Source organism: Oncorhynchus kisutch, linkage group LG5, assembly GCF_002021735.2.
Source record: "Oncorhynchus kisutch isolate 150728-3 linkage group LG5, Okis_V2, whole genome shotgun sequence".
In the NCBI taxonomy this organism is placed as follows: domain Eukaryota; kingdom Metazoa; phylum Chordata; class Actinopteri; order Salmoniformes; family Salmonidae; genus Oncorhynchus; species Oncorhynchus kisutch.
In genome coordinates this window covers 74227458-74234452 of record NC_034178.2, presented here as the reverse complement: position 1 = coordinate 74234452, position 6995 = coordinate 74227458, and positions in this window count along the sequence as shown.

The window sequence follows — 6995 nt, the reverse complement described above, 5'->3', positions numbered from 1 at the left end:
ATCAAACATTGATAAACTCCCATATGGCGAAAATAGGCGAAATACCGCAGTGTGTTACCACAGCAGCAAGATGTGGCTCGTTGCCATGAGAAAAAGGTCACCCAGTGGAAGACAAACATTGTAAATACAACCTATATTTATTTTCCCTTTCACACTTCAACTACTTTGCACATTGTTACAACCGTGTACATAGCCAATAATATAACATTTGAAACGTCTATATTATTTTAATAGATCACTGTGTGTATGGTCAGTCACTAGGTAAAGTAAGATGATGTGTAGGTCTATATATTATTATATATTAGATACAGGGGGTTATTAGTGGTTGTGGTGGCAGAACCCACAGGTTTTTATTCAGTCATCCATTAATTACAGAATCAAAACCAAACTGCAATACATAAATGATGAAGGGATACGTTCTGGTAGACCATTAAAAACACACTCCGGTCGACAGTTGCGTTTGGGAAAAACACCAAGACTTAAAACAACCATTAAGTGGATCCCAGACTGCAGCTTTAATCCATGTTGTACTGTAGCAGTTCTAATGTCACCGTCTTCGAGTCAACCTCAAGTACCCATATGTTGCTGAGACAGAATACTAACCCATACGTTGCTGAGACAGAATACTAACCCATACGTTGCTGAGACAGAATACTAACCCATATGTTGCTGAGACAGAATACTAACCCATATGTTGCTGAGACAGAATACTAACCCATATGTTGCTGAGACAGAATACTAACCCATATGTTGCTGAGACAGAATACTAACCCATAGGTTAATGTGACAGAATACTAACCCATATGTTAAATGTGACAGAATACTAACCCATAAGTTAAATGTGACTACGTAGCTTTGTATACTTTTTGTGTACTTTAGTTACACTAACTACTGTAGTTACACTAACTACTGTAGTTACACTAACTACTGTAGTTACACTAACTACTGTAGTTACACTAACTACTGTAGTTACACTAACTACTTTCTAGAGAGTCTGAGAAAACCCTGAAAGTCCACTGGTCTTTGTAGTTCTATGGTTATTCATCACACTTCTCTTAGAACAGCAAAGTGATTCATTTTTACAAGTTCCTGTTTGTTCACTCACAGATGACTGTTAAATTGTTACCGTCTCTTGTTGACAGATATAGGGGTTGGGACTACACTTCATAAGAGAACACATGTTAGTTAGCTAGGATACTTTATTCAGAAGCAAAGAGGGTGTCGTCTTGTGTGTGAAAATGGCCTAGAGAGCAATAAAACCCCAGAGCTTTTTCTCACAATTGTGTTTCAGTGTCGTTTGTTTGAGAAGAAACCCCACAACTGTTGATGGGCTGGGTTTGGTTTATATTTCTGCTTCAACTCACTGAGTAAGTGGAGCCTCGCTCTCTCGCTGTGTGTGTGTGTGTGTGTGTGTGTGTGTGTGTGTGTGTGTGTGTGACCTTGCAGTCTCACAGGAAACATCTGGGAAGAATCAGGCTGGAGGGAGGGAGGCACAACCACAGGTTCTCACAAACACACACACACACAGGGTGAGTAGAGGAGGGAGAACCACAGGTTATGAACATTGCTCCTGCTATACTGCCAGCATCATACAAACCACAGGGCTCTGCAGGTCCCAAACAGCTACACTGTATTTAGAAGGTCTTCTGGAACCTTCCAATCCCGCTCTGATAAAGAGCTAATGGTGTATATTCAGTTCCACAACAACCTCAGTTGGCTCCCTCCCTCTCTCCCTCCCTCCCTCTCAATCTCTGGGAAAAAAAACCTGGGAAAATCCTCTGCATTATTATCATTAACAGCAGACTCGTACATTTTCCAAAGTGAAAACAATGTACTGAGCTAATGTCAAATTGGCTTTTTTTAAACCAAATTACCGTACGACAGACCACCCGGACTCACCCTACTAGAATCTGAAGTCACATGTCTAAGTTTGCTGATGACCTGCACACCCTAATTGACAAAAAAAAACGCTCTCATGCTTTGTTGATTTCAAACAAACTTTTGGATTAATTTGGCATGAGGGTCTGCTGTACAAACTGAGGGTCTGCTGTACAAACTGAGGGTCTGCTGTACAAACTGATGGAAAGTGGTGTTGGGGGGGACATATATGACACCCCAAGGCCATGTACACAAACAACAAGTGGGCTGTTAAAATTGGCAAGACACACACATTTCTTTCCACAGGGCCGTGGGGTGAGACAGGGATGCAGTTTAAGCCCAACCCTCTTCAACACACACACACACACACACATACACATACATACATACATACATACATACATACATACATACATAAATACATACATACATACATACATACATACATACATACATATCTCAATGAATTGGCGAGGGCAGTCTGCAGCACCCGGACTCACCCTACTAGAATGAGTCCGGGTCTGAATGTTTACAGTTTGCTGATGACCTGCAGCACCTAGATTTCTGCACAGACTCTCTCAGACCTGGGCCATGAAATTAAATTTCAGTAAGACAAACATAATGGTTGTTCAGACTCTGCTTGCAGATGTAAGAGAATAAATCCATACTGCCCTGACCACTTCACTGTTGCTACAAGCAGAGGAAACTGCAGTTCTGAAATACATCAAAAAGCGTGAAGACTTCTGCCTGAAGGCCAAACACGCCGCAGCGTACATGTTGGACGCCAAGTACGCTGGCAAGAGCATCCTGTCTGGTGCAGAGATCAACAAGGCCTATGGTGTCATCACTACCATGTCTCGCCACCTTGGCCTGGACGAGGGCAAGGTTCTTGGCAGTCTGGCGAAGTACACTTCCAAGCAAGGGCTTTGGGATGGAGATGCAATGTGGTAGTCGTGCCAACATATCTCATCAGCCATCTGGTGGAAGGGACTTTGTGGATCTGAGGCTCTTTCCCCTGTTGCCTCCATCATCCTCCAAATCCCACCAACATCAGCCGCCTCAGAGCGCAACTGGTCCTTGTTTGGGAACACACACACCAAAGCACGCAACACACTGACCAATACAAGGGTTGAAAAATTGGTGGCCATCCGGGCAAATATGAGGCTTTTTGAGCCTGACAACGAGCCATCCTCAGCAAGGTTGGAGAGTGACAGTCAAGATGAGGCCTCAGAGTCTGATGTTCAAGAGGTGGACATTGAGGAGGTCCAGGGAGAAGATGGAAGCCTGAGAGGAAGACAACAATGAGAACATCCCCTCTCTCTCTCTACTGTCCAGTTGGATGGGGGAGTCATGAGAACATCCCTCTCTACTGTCCAGTTGGCTGCGGGAGACATGAGAACATCCCCTCTCTACTGTCCAGTTGGCTGGGGAGTCATGAGAACATCCCGCCTCTCTCTACTGTCCAGTTGGCTGGGGAGTCATGAGAACATCCTCTCTACTGTCCAGTTGGCTGGGGAGTCATGAGAACATCTCCTCTCTCTCTACTGTCCAGTTGGCTGGGGGGGCATGAGAACATCCCCTCTCTACTGTCCAGTTGGCTGGGGGAGTCATGAGAACATCCCCTCTCTCTCTCTACTGTCCAGTTGGCTGGGGGGCCATGAGAACATCCCCTCCCTCTCTACTGTCCAGTTGGCTGGGGAGTCATGAGAACATCTCCTCTCTCTCTACTGTCCAGTTGGCTGGGGGGCCATGAGAACATCTCCTCTCTCTCTACTGTCCAGTTGGCTGGGGGGCCATGAGAACATCCCCTCTCTACTGTCCAGTTGGCTGGGGGAGTCATGAGAACATCCCCTCTCCACTGTCCAGTTGGCTGGGGGAGACATGAGAACATCCCCTCTCTCTACTGTCCAGTTGGCTGGGGAGTCATGAGAACATCCCCTCTCTCTCTACTGTCCAGTTGGCTGGGGGAGTCATGAGAACATCCCCTCTCTCTCTACTGTCCAGTTGGCTGGGGGGCCATGAGAACATCCCCTCTCTACTGTCCAGTTGGCTGGGGAGTCATGAGAACATCCCCTCTCTCTACTGTCCAGTTGGCTGGGGGAGTCATGAGAACATCCCCTCTCTACTGTCCAGTTGGCTGGGGGAGACATGAGAACATCCCCTCTCTCTCTACTGTCCAGTTGGCTGGGGAGTCATGAGAACATCCCCTCTCTACTGTCCAGTTGGCTGGGGGAGTCATGAGAACATACTATTAGTGGAGTCCCCAGCAGCAACAACAGTAGTTCCTCCCTACTGTCAGTACAGGAGAGAGATCTAGTCACAAACCCGAGCACACTGCTACACAACTCAGCACAGGAGAGAGATCTAGCCACAAACCCGAGCACACTGCTACACAACTCAGCACAGGAGAGGAGAGAGATCTAGTCACAAACCCGAGCACACTGCTACACAACTCAGCACAGGAGAGGAGAGAGATCTAGCCACAAACCCGAGCACACTGCTACACAACTCAGCACAGGAGAGAGATCTAGCCACAAACCCGAGCACACTGCTACACAACTCAGCACAGGAGAGGAGAGAGATCTAGTCACAAACCCGAGCACACTGCTACACAACTCAGCACAGGAGAGGAGAGAGATCTAGTCACAAACCCGAGCACACTGCTACACAACTCAGCACAGGAGAGGAGAGAGATCTAGTCACAAACCCGAGCACACTGCTACACAACTCAGCACAGCTCAACCAAGACCGCTAAAGTTCTGGAGATAAAAAATGAAGTCATCAAATCTAAATTGTATTTGTCACACGCGTTGTAAACAACAGGTGTAGACTAACAGTGAAAGTCTTACTCACGGGCCCTTCGCAACAACACAAGGACAGAACAATGAGACAAAAGACAAGGACAGAACTACATACATGAGGTAGATATGTTCATATAGGTAGGGGTAAAGTAACTAGGCAACAGGAGAGATAATAAACAGTTACAAGGACATTGATTGGTGCAAAAAGGGCCAATGAAAATATTCCAGGTAAGCTATTGGTTAACTATTTAACTAATTATTTAGCAGTCTAATAGCTTGGAGGCAGAAGCTGTTCAGGGTCCTGTTGGTTCCAGACCGGTGCATCTTGGGGGATCGTGCCCTCTTCACCACTGTGTTGATGTGTGTGGACCATGATAGGTCCTTAGTGATGTGGACACAGAGGGACTTGAAACTGTCGACCCGCTCCACTACAGCCCTGTCGTTGTTGATGGGGGTGTACTCAGCCCTCCGTTTCATGTAGTCATGGAGCTAAAGCTGTAGTCGTGTAGCTAAAGCTGTATTTGCAGAGCTAAAGCTGTAGTCGTGGAGCTGTAGTCGTGGAGCTAAAGCTGTAGTCGTGGAGCTGTAGTCGTGGAGCTAAAGCTGTAGTCATGGAGCTAAAGCTGTAGTCGTGGAGCTGTAGTCATGGAGCTAAAGCTGTAGTCGTGGAGCTAAAGCTGTAGTCGTGGAGCTGTAGTCGTGGAGCTAAAGCTGTAGTCGTGGAGCTGTAGTCGTGGAGCTAAAGCTGTAGTCGTGGAGCTGTAGTCGTGGGTCTGTAGTCGTGGAGCTGGAGATGCAGTCGTGGAGCTGGAGCTGCAGTCGTGGAGCTGTAGTCGTGGAGCTAAAGCTGTAGTCGTGGAGCTGTAGTCGTGGCGCTAAATCTGTAGACGTGGAGCTAAAGCTGTAGTCGTGGAGCTGTAGTCGTGGAGCTAAAGCTGTAGTTGTGGAGCTAAAGCTGTAGTCGTGGAGCTAAAGCTGTAGTCGTGGAGCTAAAGCTGTAGTCGTGGGTCTGTAGTCGTGGAGCTGGAGATGCAGTCGTGGAGCTGGAGCTGCAGTCGTGGAGCTGTAGTCGTGGAGCTAAAGCTGTAGTCGTGGAGCTGTAGTCGTGGCGCTAAATCTGTAGACGTGGAGCTAAAGCTGTAGTCGTGGAGCTGTAGTCGTGGAGCTAAAGCTGTAGTTGTGGAGCTAAAGCTGTAGTCGTGGAGCTAAAGCTGTAGTCGTGGAGCTGTAGTTGTGGAGCTAAAGCTGTAGTCGTGGAGCTAAAGCTGTAGTCGTGGAGCTAAAGCTGTAGTCGTGGAGCTAAAGCTGTAGTCGTGGAGCTAAAGCTGTAGTCGTGGAGCTGTAGTCGTGGAGCTGTAGTCGTGGAGCTAGATCTGTAGTCGTGGAGCTAAAGCTGTAGTCGTGGAGCTAAAGCTGTAGTCGTGGAGCTGTAGTCGTGGAGCTGTAGTCGTGGAGCTGTAGTCGTGGAGCTAGATCTGTAGTCGTGGAGCTAAAGCTGTAGTCGTGGAGCTAAAGCTGTAGTCGTGGAGCTAAAGCTGTAGTCGTGGAGCTAAAGCTGTAGTCGTAGAGCTCATACAGACAGGGACAGCTAACAGGAGAGTAACTGCAGCAGGGAACACGACAGAGGGAGAGAGACGGGCCGTAGCAGTAGCAGGCTTTCAGCCCACAGCAGTCTGACTGACAGGATAAGGGCTCTTTGTTTTGAGAAAAACAAAATGGCCCCCGCTGCCTGTCTGAACCCCAGTCAACGACACAGAGCAGTTTTTTTTTACAATTCAACAAGTCTACATTTTCATGCTGCTGAACTGTCTAGGGAGGGAAACATTACCCGGGTTTCCACGTTACAGGGTTTTGTGACAAAGGTTGCTTGTTTTCCTGTGTCCCTCACCTCTAAGCCTGAGGGCCCAGGTCTGCCCTGACTGACTAACACCATAATAGAAACCAGAGAGAGAGAACTAGGTGCAGCCCAGCCCCAGAATGAAGGGTCAGGTTCCAGCTCACACACACATACAAGGATGCAGGGTATTGCCACGTAAACACACACTGGCACACATGATACCACATCCCTAGATGTTGCCCTCTGTCTGTCACCATTGTTTCATTCACACCTGATACAACATCCCTAGATGTTGCCCTCTGTCTGTCACCATTGTTTCATTCACACCTGATACAACATCCCTAGATGTTGCCCTCTGTCTGTCACCATTGTTTCATTCACACCTGATACAACATCCCTAGATGTTGCCCTCTGTCTGTCACCATTGTTTCATTCACACCTTTACTCCACACACATACAGAGAGGCATACAAAGCTCTC